The 15,217-nt window shown below is 38.3% G+C and overlaps 1 protein-coding gene across 4 annotated transcripts in view; it reads left to right on the forward strand.

Moving 5' to 3' along the window:
- The window catches only part of GALK2 (galactokinase 2), a 135,032-nt gene that overhangs the window by 42,645 nt on the left and 77,170 nt on the right, over window positions 1-15,217 (forward strand). The window lies entirely within an intron of this gene.

Consider the following 15,217-nt stretch of genomic DNA (forward strand, 5'->3'; position numbering starts at 1 on the left):
AAGACCAGGCAACAAAGGAACTGAACAGCATGTCTGTTTATGCCAGCAGGTTAGTCACTGAAATAAACTTTTTTTTTTCAATATTGCATTACAAAGAAGAAATGCTTATTTAAACGAAATATAAATCCTACAAGAGGTCAGAAAGCCTCAACTTTACAAGTTCACATAAATCTCTGACTTTGCAGTTCAGAGCAGGTGTGCTCAACTTTAATTAACGTTTTGGAGTTCTGGTTCAAATAAAATGTTATCCTAGGTTCTTTTTTGTCCCATGTACATACTCTACCAAGTTTGGGGATGGTTTGGGAACACAGACTGGGCATCATACAGATCAAGAGAAAGTCAGCCACATGCTTAGTCTTTCTTAAGCCTGTTTAAACTTTCAGTTTGAAAATTTTTTATGTAAGAGGAAAGAGAGAAATGAAGGAGAACACAAAGGCTCAGACAGAATTCTCTGTAGCTGTCATATGGAACTATATATTAATTAGCTCTTTGTAAGCAATGGCTTATTTGGAGAGAATGGTAACTTGTTATTATTTGTTTTTTGAGAGGAGAGAAAGCAAAGGAAAGGAAGTCCACATGTAAAATGTCCTTTCACTGGTACTACATTTAATCCGATGTCTTATTTGTTTATTCATTTGTTCATCATTCAGCCATTCTTTCTTTAGTGGCTGCTTTGTGCCAGGTGATGTTCAAGGCATTGGAAATATAATAGGTGCAGGTTTTTTTTTTGAGGAAGAGTAGCCCTGAGCTAACATCTATTGCCAATCCTCCTCTTTTTGCTGAGGAAGATTGGCCCAGGGCTAACATCCGTGCCCATCTTCCTCTACTTTATACGGGACGCCGCCACAGCATGCCTTGATAAACAGTGCGTTGTTCCGCGCCCGGGATCCAAACCTGTGAACCCTGGGCTGCCTAAGCGGAGTGCGCGAACTTAACTGCTAAACCGCTGGGCCAACCCCAATGGGTACAGTTTTAACACTCACAGTGCTTATGATCGAAAAGAGGACTAGAGACAAGTAAATAGACAACTATAATAGAGTGTGATAAGTGCATAAGTAGTGTGCTATGGGAGCAGAGCTAATCCAGATTTAGAGGGCATAGGACATCTTAGCTGAGACATAAGGATTTGTAGATGTTAGTCAAGACATATTGATAGCATGATAACATTGGGAACATTGGATAGGCATGTATCAGGTGGAGGGAACATCATGTGGAAATATCTAGAGTAAGAGTGATCATGGCTTATTGAAGGAAATAAAAGGGGCTTAATTTGGCTACAGCATATTGTAATTTGGATGACAGAGTAGGAGACCAGATGCTTGGCCTTGTAAACTATGTTGAGGAATTTGGGCTTTATCCTGATAGTAGTGTAAAACCATTGCAGGCTTCTAGGAAGAGGGTAACATGATCATATCTGTATTTTAGAAAGATCACCCTGGCTCTATTATAACATCTCCATTTAAGGGTAACAATATTAGAAGTAGGGAGATGATTTGGTCTAGGGGAGTGGCAGTGAGAATGGAGAGAACTGGATGATAGATTTAAGGTACATCTCAGACAGAATCAATGGGACTTGGTCATTGATTTGGTATGAGATGGGGAACAGGAAAGAGTCAAGGATTATACTCAGGTCTCTGGCATGGTGTGATTCATTGGAATAAGGAATGTAGATGAAAAAATAAGTTTGAGGGGAAGCTGAAATGTTGAGTATGAGGAATCTGTGGGCATACTGATGGAGTTATCTAGTATTAGGTATAAACAATTTCTCTGAAGGTCAGGAGGGAGATCTGGACTTGAGATGGCCCACTCGAGAGTTATTAGTATATAACTGTTTTTTTTTTTTTTTTTTGTGAGGAAGATCAGCCCTGAGCTAACATCTGCCAATCCTCCTCTTTTTGCTGAGGAAGACTGGCCCTGGGCTAACATCCCTGCCCATCTTCCTCCACTTTATATGGGACACCACCACAGCATGGCTTGACAATCAGTGTGTTAGTACGTACCCAGGATCCAAACCGGCGAACCCTGGGCCTCCGCAGCTGCCTGGGCAGGCCCCTATATAACTGGTTTTTGAAGCCACAGAAGTGGAGAACATCTAGTAGAGAAGTGTAGGTAGAAAGATAAGGAAGATTTGGACAGAGCTCCGACAAGCATGAACATATGAGCTATGGGCAGAGGAAGAGATGTCAACTGAAGAGATTGAGAAGTAATCAGATATTAGGAGGAAAAGCAGAAAGGTGAGAGAACAGCAAAGACAAGGAAGAGAGTATTTTGTGAAAGGAGTGGCAGTGGTGTCAAATGCTGCTGAGAGGTCAAGTAAGACAAGGATTAAGAAGTATCCATTGGATTTAGCATCAAAGAAGTTGAACAAAACTTTGGCAAGAGCAGTTTAAAATAGGAATGGGTTGCAGGGTCTATGAGAGGTAAGAAAGTGGAAAAGTTCAGTAGATATAAAAAGTCTGGCTATGCCTGGAAAAAGAAATAATCTGGTGTCTGTAGTGGCGATGAGGTCAAGGAATTCATTTCTTTTTTTAATGAGAGGATTGGTGAAAATTTTTCTTTTTTCATTTTTCTGGACCTTTGATGGAGTGAATATCTAAGGGAAAAGAAGGTAAAGAAAAAGAAATGCTTGAATCTTTGGAATTAATTCTGGCTGTCTCTGTGTTTTCAAAGTCAAAAATAGCAAATATATTGGCATAAAACCGGACACATAGATCAATGGAACAGAATAGAGATCCGAGAAATAAACCCATGCTTATATGATCAATTAACTTATGACAAAGGAACCAAGAATATACAACGGAGAAAGGACAGTCTCTTCAATAAATGATGCTAGGAAAACTGGACAGCCACATGCAAAAGAATGAAACTGGATCACTATCTTACACCATACGCAAAAATTAACTCAAAATGGATTAAAGGCTTGAATGTAAGACCTGAAACCACAAAACTCCTAGAAGAAAACATAGGCAGCAAACTCCTTGACATTGGTCTTGGTAATGATTTTTTGGATTTGACACCAAAAGCAAAGGCAACAAAAGCAAAAATGAACAAGTGGGACTACATCGAACTAAAAAGCTTTTGCACGGCAAAGGAAACCATCAACAAAATGAAAAGGCAACATACTGAATGAGAGAAAATGTTTGCAAATCATATATCTGATAAGGGGTTAATATTCAAAATACATAAAGAACTCATACAACTCAATAGTAAAAACACAACCTAATTAAAAAATGAGCAGAGGGTCTGAATAGACATTTTCCCAAAGAAGACATTCAGATGGCCAACATGCAAAGATGCTCAGCGTCCCTAATCATCAGGGAAATGCAAATCAAAACCACAATGAGATATCACCTCACACCTGATAGAATGGATATTATCAAAAAGACAAGAAATAAGCGTCGACAAGGATGTGGATCAAAGGGAAGCCTTGTGCATTGTTGGTGAGACTGTAAAATGGTCCAGCCACCATGGAAAATGGTATGGAGTTTCCTTAAAAAATTAAATAGAACTACCATATGATCCAGCAATTCCGCTTCTGGGTATTAATCTGAAGAAAACAAAAAAACTAACTTGAAAAGATATATGCACCTACATGTATATTGCAGCATTATTTACAATAGTCAAGATATGGAAACAAGCTAAGTGTGCATCAATGGATGAATGGATAAAGAAAATGTGGTGTAGGGGCTGGCCTGGTGGTGTATTGGTTGGGTTTGTGTACTCTGCTGAGGTGGCCCAGGGTTCACGGGTTTGGATCCTGGGTGCAGACCTACACACTGCTCATCAAGCCATGCTGTGGTGGCGTCCCACATACAGAGTAGAGGAGGATTGGCACAGATCTTAGCTTGGGGACCGTCTTCTTTGGGCAGGGAGAGGAAGATTGGCAATAGATGTTAGCTTAGGGCCAATCTTCTTCACCAAACCAACAACAACACCAACAAAAGAATATATATATATGTATATATATATACATATATATGTATACGTATATATATATACACACACACACACACACACAGACAATGGAATATCATTCAGCCATAAAAAAGAATGAAATCTTGCCGTTTGCAACAACATGAATGGACCTTGAGGGCATTATGCTAAGTGAAATAAGTCAGACAGAGAAAGACAAATACCATATGATCTCACTTATATGTGGAATCTCAAAAAAAAAAAAAACAAAAAAACACCAAGCTCATAGATACATAGAACAGATTGGTGGTTGCCAGAGGTGGGGGTGGGGGTGGGTGAAATGAGTGAAGGGAGTCAAAAGGTACAAACTTACAGTTATAAAATAAATGTCACAGAGATGTAATGCATGTACAGCATGGCGACTATAGTTAATAATACTGTATTGCATATTTGAAAGTTGCTAAGAGAGTAAATCTTACAAGTTCTCATCCCAAGAAAAAAGATTGTAACTATGTATGGTGACAGATGGTAACCAGATTTATTATGGTGACCATTTTGCAATATATACAAATATCGAATCATTATGTCGTACATCTGAAACTAATATAATGTATGTCAATTATACCTCAACTAAAAAAATTGAATAAACAGTAGCAAATGTACTTTTATCAGAACTATCTGACTCCATTACCTAAAGGGAACAATATGTATATTCTAGCTTTCCCTGCTAGTCTAAGTTGTACTGACAATGCTTTTATTTTCTGGGGGCTGAGCATAATTATTTGGAGAGTTTCTTTGCTATGGTGCGATAGAATCTTGATAGAAAGGAAGCCCCTAATATGCTGAGAGTCTTTAGTTAAGTGCCAACTGTATACTTAACTTTTGTAAAAATCATAGAACATAGGAACTTGGGGGACTTTAGAGATGAGCTAGTTAAAAATCTTTTTTTTTTACTGATATATCAGTCAGTGTCCTGATAGGAAACAAATGGCACACAGGGATAGCTGAAGAGAGTTTACTAAAGAGACTATTTACAGAGGTAGGGGCAGGGTCAAGGGAACCAGCCAGGAAGGGTTCCTTTGTGAAGCCTGAAGCCATTATACTTCAGGAGCTGTGGCTGTAGAGTAATGTTGCCAGAAGTGCATCAAGGCACGGGAAGAGTGAGGTGGGTGGAATGGCAGTGAGTAGGGATGGGCAAGGGGAGTCATCCATAGAGGTCAGTCTCCCGGGATACGGAGAAGTGTGAGAATGGAGGGGCAGGAAGGCAAACAGAATAATCAGCCTATCTGATAAGAAAAACAAGTCCCCAAAGAGATTGAGGACTAATGGTCTCCCAATTGATGAATAATCTCCTCCCAATTAAATGTATATTCAGTTCAGTATACCCTATTCAACTGCAGACAACAATTACTGCAAATAGAATATGGTAAGTAGATGTGTAGCTTGTTAATTCATTAATAAACTTAATGTTGCATGTCTGAAACCAGTAAAGCAAGATGGCTAGTCACCCAGAATGTCTGGAAGACAGAAATTATGAACCAGAATAGAACTGACAGAAGAGAGTATAGTGTGATAAATGCCTATGAAATAGAAAAGGCTAGAGACTCCTGGTTTCAATCAGAATCAAGATATCTCTACTCTGTCCCTCATTCATTCTTCTTTTCTCAAAAAAAATCATCCCTGAACAATAGGAAAAACTAGAAAAGGAGGGACAAGCTCTATCTTTGATAAATCAAGGAGACATAAATAACCAAAAACCACAGGATACAAAGATGGAAAGTGGGTGGAAGGATGGTGCACGACTTAGCAGAGTGGAGACAGGTCAGAGCCAAGTGCCTGCAGAGGGAGAAAAGCAAACTGACTCACTGCTCTCTGGAAAGGTTTAGGAATTAGAGGCATCTGGTACCATAGAAAGCAGGGTGACATGGCGAGTTGAAATTTATTTAAAAGTAGTTAGACTCTCACTGCTGAGAAAAAAAGCCCACTCTTACCTGGCTGAGTAAGGAGACTATTTCCCCCCACCTTTGCAGGAGTCTCTGGAAAAACAACCAGAGATCATCTGGACTTGGGGACACTGAGCACCGAGAAAGGCAGGACGAGAATAGAATTGAAAACTGGGGATTAAAGGACATTCTGTGTCTGAACAGTGAAATTCCCAACTCCCTTCCTCTGGTCAGCTCTAGCACACTGGCAGCCTTACCACTCCACACCCCACCAGGAATATTGGAAGAGCCTTCTCAGAGGAAACGGAACCGTCCTAGAGAAAAGACCTAAAGATACTGATATTTGGTGACCCTCTCCCACAAAAATCTTCCAGCTACTCTATGACCCTATTAGAAGCCCATTTTCAAAGCTTCTAGTCAGCTTTTTAGTGACTCACTCTTAAATAGGATAGGGCATCAAAAGAGAATCAGACTTTGGAAGGAAGCCTCCAACATGAAGCAAACAAAGAAACAAAGAGAAAAAAGGAACTTAGAGGAAACAGAGACAATGCTGAGAGGAGAAGAATGCTTCAAAGAAGTCATGATGTCCTCAGAGAGAGAAAAGAAAAGATTAAGGAATAGAACATGATTGCAAAAAAGGGAACAAACAATAAGAAAGAGCTTTTGGATAGTAAAAATATAATAGCTAACACAAAATGTTGAGTAAAAGGATTAGAAAAACTCTCTGATAAAGTAAGAAAAAAAAAGGAGATGGACAGTAAGAGAGAGAAAGATAGGAAAATTTACAGATCAACTCTAGAAATCCAATATCCAGCTAGTAAGGAGAAACAGAACACAGTCATTAGAAAAAATTTTTTAAAATAATATTTCTCCAAAGTGAAGACATGAATTCTCAGATTGAAAGGTGCTCACTAAGTGTACAGCATACTAAATGAAAAAAACCAAACCAAAGAGTAATGTATTAAAAATAGGAATGAATTTTAGCTTAGAGTAAATGAACTGATCAAATGTAAGGATAGAATAAAACATTCTCAAACATGCAAAGTCTAAAAGTCTACAGGATGTAACTCACCAAAATTAGGGAGTAAACCAAGAAAGAAGATGACATGGGAACTAGGAAATGGGAAATGCAACACAGGAGGGAGGAGTTGGGTATTTATAGAACGTTTGTGAAAGGAGCTCCCAACATAACACCCATGACACTCAGCAGCTTAGAAAACACTGAGTGCGAATTAGAACCAGAAGAGGGTGGGAAAAAATCAAATTGATAAATCTTATCAGGAAAAAAAAGAACTGATAAATCTGACTTGTTTGACCATGTGGAAAAATGGATCGAGGGTGATTTTATAGAGTTGTCGTAGGGTATGGGAAGGCTTAGTTGGACATGCAAATAAAACTAAGCAAATGAGGAAATTAGACAATTATTAAATATAGGAAAAACAAAAAAAATTTTTCCCAGTAAGGAAATGAACCATTTTTCATTATTTGGCTCATAAGTGAACAATAGTCTCAATAATTTATTCACTAAATATGGATTTAACCAAAATTTTTGGCATAAATTTATTAAGAAAGATTGGGGGGAAGGGAAAGGTGGGTGTAAGAGAGCTAAAATCCTCATTTACCGTAATAGGAAGGCAGTAGATAAAGTTTAAAATGGAATAACCAGGAGATAGCATTCTACTCAGATTATTTGATAATTTAAAGCAAGAGCTAAGAGTCTACAGTGTTTGACTCTGGGCCTACTGCATTGGGGATGAGGATGAGAGGGTGAGAACTAGGGACTGCTTTTGTTGTTATAAGCCTTAGCTCCTTTGATCTTTTAGATAATGTGCATATATTCCTTCAGTGAAAGTAAAAACTAATTGAAAATAAAGAAAAAGATAGAGAGAAAGGGTGAATGGAATGAAAGGTAAGAGGGGCAGTGGATGACCCGAATGAATGCAGTTGAGGGAACTGGAAGATGAAGAGGCAGGAAGGGATTCAATGAGACTAAGTCAAAGATTGAGAATAGATCAGCTGTTGGACCGTGACCAAATCAGAAAGGCTTAGCGAGAGGCTTATTGATGGGTTTTGGGTGAAAGAATCCAAGACAATACAGGCATCCTTCACTTAATGGCAGAAATTCATTCCAAAAATCAGATGTTCTGCATAAAATCATTAAGTGGGGGCCTATTTCTTATTATTTTAAATAGGAAAAATTATAACACACTACTCCTCAATTCAGAACCTCTAATTTCCTACAATGCTGCAAAAACACAGTAATAATTCCTCTTATAGTAACACACAAATGCAATGAAAAATACTTAAAACAGTCTTCTTGAACATTAAACAATTAATATGGTTGTTAACAAGCAGTTACTTTACATAGTAATACACTGTGTGTCTTCTCTGTCGACACCCGGTGTCCTAGTATTCTGCATGCTATTTTGTTAACCATGTTGAATTTAGGTTTTGGGATCTAAGTATATGTTTTCTTACATAAACATCTTTCAAAAAGTGTTGTATTGAGAGATATATACAGTCTATGAAGTTTAAGTATCAAAAACCAAGAGGTGTTCTATCAGGAAAATGTTAGTTGGTGAGGCATTCTGTAAGGTATGTACTTTGTTAGTGCAGGATTCAGGTTGCTCTAGACTTGTATCCAGTTTCTTTCTGTTCTTTGAGTTGTCCTTAGAGGCCAAGAAGAAAGGACCAAGTTCTTCTTAAGGATCTTAGAGATAGCTGTCTGGCTGGGGAAATAGGTGGCAACTGTAAAGGCTAGCCTTGGATTGTAAGGTGTGTTAGGTTGGCTTCCACCCACAAATTCTTCCCTCTGCTTGGGTGGGCTGGGGTGTAGATTTTGAATTCACGAGATGGTAGACTGAGCAAGTGATGTTCAGAAGACCCACTCTGGAGGATTGGGGGGTATAGTAGAAGAATACAGGGCTGAACCTGCATCCTCCATATTGAAGTCTAAGGAGGAGAAACCCCCTATTACCTTGGTTGATGAAGGCTGAAATGACCAGCAGGGAGCATCGGGATAGGAGGGCATTCTATGTGTGGATATCTTTGGCATTTTGTCAAAAATACAATTCATGTGACTCTGAGTAACCCAGACCATGGACTGAGCATAAAACTTTCCCTTGAGTGTTGCAGTCCACTGCAGAATCTGGCGAAGCTCATGGTTTAGGCATCAAGGATACTGTTTGTTATTGGGAAGCCAGGAATAATAGGAATAACACTGGACTTGTGAAGGAGTGCTTCCCAGAGAAGACAGGCTTTTCAGCCACAGTGTAACTTCCTATCCTAAGTCTTAGAAGTAGCAATCAGTGACATCTATTGAACACTTACTATGTGCCAGGTATTGTTCTAGGCATCCAGGGTGCAACTGTGAATAAAATCAGTGAAGCTCCTGATTTCATAGAACTTACATGCTGGTGGTTGCGGTGACAGTGGGAGATAATGAACAGCTATACAAGTAAATATATACCATAATGCCAGCTAGGGCTATGAAGAAAAGTAGGCTGTAGTAAGGAGAAGCTGCTATTTTAGATAGGGAGTTAGGAGAAGTCCTCTCTTAGGAGGAGACATTTGAACAGAGACTTGAGCGAGTCAGCAGAGAAGGGAGGCAGAAGGAACAGCAAGTGCAAAAGCCCTAAGGGAGAAGCCTGTTTGTCCTGTTCTGGGAATAGCAGAAGCCAGTGTGGCTGGAGTGTGGCGAGTGGGGCAGAGGGCAGAGTGGTGGGAGGTGAGCTGAGACTGGTGGTCAGCGGCCGTTAGAGTATAGAGTCTTCTTTGGATTTCATTCCAAGTGTAATAGAAAGCCTTTGGAGAGCTCTGAACTGAGGACAGAAAGATGTGATTTATGTTGACTTGAGTTCTTTCAGCTGGGAGTACCACCCTGTACCCCATACTGGCAAGGGAGGAAACAATTAAAAAAAAAAGAAAAAGAAAAGAAAAGGAGTGGTCAATGCCCTTAAGGACCGTAAATGCACATAGTGGAATACTAACAGAAAATTTATTAATTGAGCATCTATCTCATACAAGGTATGAAGTATTTTATATATAAATGGGGAATAGGATTTTAAGAATGGTTCCTTGGGGAAGTTAAACGGGGAAGATTTCAAGTAAATGGTGAGTTCTAAAAAAATTTTAAGGGAAAGGAAGGCTGTGTCTTGACTCAAATTACTGGGAGGGGCCCAAGGACATTTCAGGCAGAGTGAACCTATAAGTGTATTATAATAGTTCTCTGAGCCAAACTTGTAAATATGTGTCGGCCAAAGCCTAGAAATTCTTATGCAGCCTCATGAAATTCCTTTTTAAAATTTGCTTGGCTACAGGGATGCTTTCTAGTTGCTTAAGTCCCTGAATAGATTTAGTTAACTTAATTTTGAAGGATGTAAATTATGTTAAAAATTTAATATGTTAACACCTTAAGGGGCAGTTGGGGCGAGTCTTCTATGAATAGAGTCTATCGATCCCAACTGACTCTGTTCGCGGAAGACTCACCCTAAACTGTTCAGAGAAAATTGAGAACAAGGGAGTGCTACAGAGGGATAAGTTTGGGAGGGTCGGGGTGGAGGGGGCCCAGGTGGGGACATGTGTGTGCACCTTGATAGCTGTTTCGCGCCGTAGCAATTTGCGCCATAAAATGTAACTGTCTGAATGTTTTGAATTAACCAATCATGTAAAACCGCGCCAACCTTTTCCCGCTTTATGCTCCCAAATCCTATAAAAGAACTTGCCCCCTAAGGCTCGGGGTCGACCCCTCTGTCTCCTGCGAGAGACACGAGTCGACCCGGAGCTCCGTTCAATAAACCTCTTGCGTTTGCATCAAGTTCGGTCTTCTGTGTCTGTGGGCCCGCGTCATCCCGAGACCTGGTGAGTTGGGATTTCCCTCCCCTTCCTCTTGGGAATCCAACAATTTCAGGGGCAAATTAGTTGTATAGACATGGGTTGATACTCTTTTCAGAGGAGTGTTTTTGAAGTTTGAAATCCATACTGTGCAAGGGAACTTTGAGGTTCAGATGCAGAGTAAGTGGAATGTTCAATGTTCTGTGCCAAATAAGTCTAAGTTTTCACTTTCCTGAGTTTATAAGGACTGTTTCCTTGAGAAAGTTTAAGCATATATGTTTCTTTGCATATAGCTACATTTAAGTTAAATATTTCTTGGACTTCAGAAAGGGACCTTGTGCTTAAAAAGTAAAGACATGGTCTACTTTATAAAATGAAAAGACTCTCACAATTATATAAAGGTTTAAACTATGATTTGAATATTTTAATAGCAGTTTGCTAGATGGTATAAGAAAAATCAGAAAACAGTTTGCACTGTCACTAATTATTATGTTTAGAAGTCCATACAAGGGCGTTGTTTCAGTTTGCTAAGAATAATAAAAACCCCATCCATACAATGGTTAAGGAAAACAGTAGTTTAAAACATTCCAGCCAGACGCTGACTGCTAATGAACTGCAGCAGCACGGCCTCTAAGAAGATGGTAAATCCAGAATGCAATCTTTGAAAAGAATCTCTTAATTAAATGTTGAACGTGGACCGAAGCCACGTGCTCACTGGTACAAAAACCAGGAGGGCTTAGTGTTAGCATTGGGTGGCCTGTGTTTAAAAATGTTAGAAATTTTAAATTTATATTGTTAATATGTAAATATAAAACCATTCACATAGTTTTATCAATAAAAAAGAACCAAATTTCTTTCAGTTATGTGGGATGATGTTTGTATTAGTGGTTATATTCTTTTTTAGGAGTAGAATTGGAGACCGAATCATTTATTTAATGATTTTGAGTAATTTGGATTTACTTGAACGATGTGACTAAGCTATTTGATTGCAGATTAGAAGCCTTGCTTTTCAGAGGTTGTTTAGGTCACTTTTGTTTTTTTTCCATTTCCTTTTCTAAGCTAAATATATGTTTACCTTTAGCATAAACGAAGGCAAACAAGACTAATTAGTGAGCAGCAGATTGGAGGAATATGGGTCACTGTTTCCAAGTGGTTTCAAATGAAACCACTATTGCTGAAAATTCATACGCATACCTTGTTGTGCTTTGAATTTAGTTGTGATCTTTAGATCCTTATCATTATTAAGTCACTGTGTTTCATGGCCTCCAAACTTTGACTTGCACCCAGCAATAAGTTAAATATTATCCAGTATTTAAAGAATTAACTGGCACAGTACAGGTGATATTAAGTACGCCACATATGTGCATAGCCCTTACCTACTACATTTATTATGTGCAGTGAAAATAACTAAAAGATGAAAATACAAGGATAAATAATCCCCCTACCAAATTCAGAGGGGTTTGTCATCTTTTCCCACACATTTATGTTTTGTAGAGGTGATGGTAGCCATTAGATCAAGAGTTACCCTATGCTGACCAAGTTGTGCTTCCAAGTTTTGGCAATGATGAATAAAGCTGCTATAAATGTTGGTGTGAGGTTTTTGTGTGGACATAGGTTTTCAACTCCCTTGGATAAATTCCAAGGAGTGCGATTGCAGGAACGTATGATAATAGTATGTTTAATTTTGACAGAAACCGCCAAACTGTCTTCCAAATTAGCTGTATCGTTTTGCATTCTCACCAGCAATGAGTGAGAGTGCCTGTTGCTCCACATCCTCTCCAGCATTTGTAGCTCTGGATTTTGGCCATTTTAATAAATGTGTACTGGTATCTCACTGTTGTTTTAATTTGCATTTTCCTGATGACATATGATGTGAGCATCTTTTCATATGTTTATTTGCCATCTGTATATCTTCTTTGGTGAGGTGGCTGTTAGGGTCTTGGGCCCATTTCTTAATCAGGTTGTTTGTTTTCATACTGTTGCGTTTTAAGAGTTCTTTGTATATTTTGGATAACCTCCTTTATCAGATATGACTTTTGCAAGTATTTTCTCCCAGTCTATGGCTTTTCTTTTTATTCTCTTGACATTGTCTTTCACGGAGCAGAAATGTTTAATTTTAATGAAGTCAAGCTTATCAATTCTTTATTTCATGCATCATGCCTTTGGTGTTGTATCTAAAAAGTCATTGCCAAACCCTAGGTCCTCTGGTTTTCTCCTATGTCATCTTCTAGGAATATTATAGTTTTACATTTTATATTTAGGTCTGTGATCCAGTTTGAGTTAATTTTTGTAAAGGTGTAAGGTTGGTGTTTTGATTCATTTGTTTTGCATATAGATATTCAGGTGTTCCAGCAATTTTGTTCAAAAGACTATCTTTGCTCCATTGTATTGCTTTTCCTCCTTTGTTGAAGATCAGTTGACCATATTTATGTGGGTCTTTTTTCCGGGCTTTCTATTCTGTTTCGTTGATCTCATTGTCTGCTCTTTTGCCAATACCACACTATCTTGATTACCGTAGCTTTATAGTAAGTCTTGAAGTTGGGTAGTGTCAGTCCTCCAACTTTATTATTCTCCTTCAATATTGTGTTGGCTATTCATATAAACTTTAGAATCTGTTGATAACCACAAAATAACTTGCTTGGATTTTGATTGGGATTCCATTGAATCTATAGATCAAGTTGGGAAGAACTAACATCTTAACAATATTGAGTCTTCCTATAATGAACATGGAATATCTCTCCATTTATTTAGCTCTTTGATTTCATTCATCAGAGTTTTGTAGTTTTCCTTGTATAAATCTTGTACATATTTCATTAGATTTATACTTAAGTATTTCATTTGTGGGGGTGCTAATGTCAAACATATTGTATTTTAAATTTCAAATTCCACTTGTTCATTACTGGTATATAGGAAAATCATTGACTTTTCTGTTAATCTTGTATTCTACAACCTTGTTATAATCACTTGTTCTAGTTTTTTTGTTGATTCTTTTGCATTTTCTACATAGACAATCATGTCATCTGTGAACAAAGTTTTATTTCTTCTTTCCCAATCTGTATACCTTTTATTTCCTTTTTTTGTCTTCCTGAGCTAACTAGGACTTCCAGTACGATGTTGAAAAGCAGTGGTAAGAGGGGACATCCTTGCCTTGTTCCTGATCATTTTAACTTTTGAAATTCATTGTCAAATTGTCATCCAGAAAGATTTTACCAACTAATGTGCAGCAACATTACATGAGAGTCCATTTCCCCACAGCCTTGCTAACACTATATCAATTTTTTAAATTGTTTCCAGTCTGATAGATGTTGTCATCGGCATATCATTGATTTTTAGATAGTTTAAACATCTTTTCCATGTCTTTTATTGGTTACTTGCATTTTTTTGACTTTGTTGTATATCTACTTAGCTCACTTTCTCCTGGGTGTTCACTAATCACCTTCTTATTACTCCATTAGTACTCTATATATTAAGCATTAATATATATATATATATTTTTTTAAAGATTTTATTTATTCATTTTTTTCCCCCCAAAGCCCCAGTAGATAGTTGCATGTCATAGGTTCACGTCCTTCTACTTGCTGTACGTGGGACTCGGCCTCGGGTTGGACGGAGAAGTGGTGGCTCGGGGCGCGCCCGGGATCCGAACCCGGGCTGCCAGCATCAGAGCGCGCGCACTTAACCGCCAAGCCACGGAGCCGGCCCAAGCATTAATATATTATATGTTGCAAATATCTACCCCTTTTCAAACCAATTTTCTATTTGATTTCTTTTAAACTAACAATTCTGAAGCAAAAGTAATTTTAGTTATATTTAAGGAAACACAGGATGGGATCATTGTATGTATGTTCAGTTTTATCTTCCTTGAGTTGAAAATATTCTACACCCTTTCATTTCAATTTGAGGTAAAGTACTTTGACACAAAATAGCCTGACAGACTCAGGGATTTTCTTTTTTAGTATATCTCGGGAATAAGCCACCTGCTTCATTAAATGAACCCCAGGACTCTCTGATCTACCACATGTTTGACCTTGTATCTTTAGAAGCTTACTCAGAGCAACTAAAATTGTGATTGATTTGTATTGTAAGCAGGAATATTTTCTTTAATAGCATTTGTGCAGTAAGATATGTACTTTTGAATCATGAATAATGCAACTTAGCATCTGTTGATAGCACTTGGAGAAATTCAAAGAACTTATAATGATCCATATGCCAGGCCACTTAACTCTATAAAGTAAGGTCCAGACTGCCAGCTTCTTAGACCAGAGTCTTGCCTCTCAGAGACTTCTTGGAGCCTACTGACAGGATTATTTACTTGGCACTCTATGTTATATCACAGAGATATGGTAGATTTCACTTTTATAACATGTGAATGTTGCCTCGACTTCCCCTTAAGGTCTAAAAACACCAGATGCCACCACCACCAAGAGCAACAACACAACAAAACTGTTTGGAGGGCACAGTCATTGGGTGGATGGGCCTAGGTTCATTTAGCTCTTCTAGGGCTTGGTTAAAACACTGGTAATTGACAA

The sequence above is a fragment of the Diceros bicornis genome, chromosome 5, assembly GCF_020826845.1.
Source record: "Diceros bicornis minor isolate mBicDic1 chromosome 5, mDicBic1.mat.cur, whole genome shotgun sequence".
Classification (NCBI taxonomy): domain Eukaryota; kingdom Metazoa; phylum Chordata; class Mammalia; order Perissodactyla; family Rhinocerotidae; genus Diceros; species Diceros bicornis.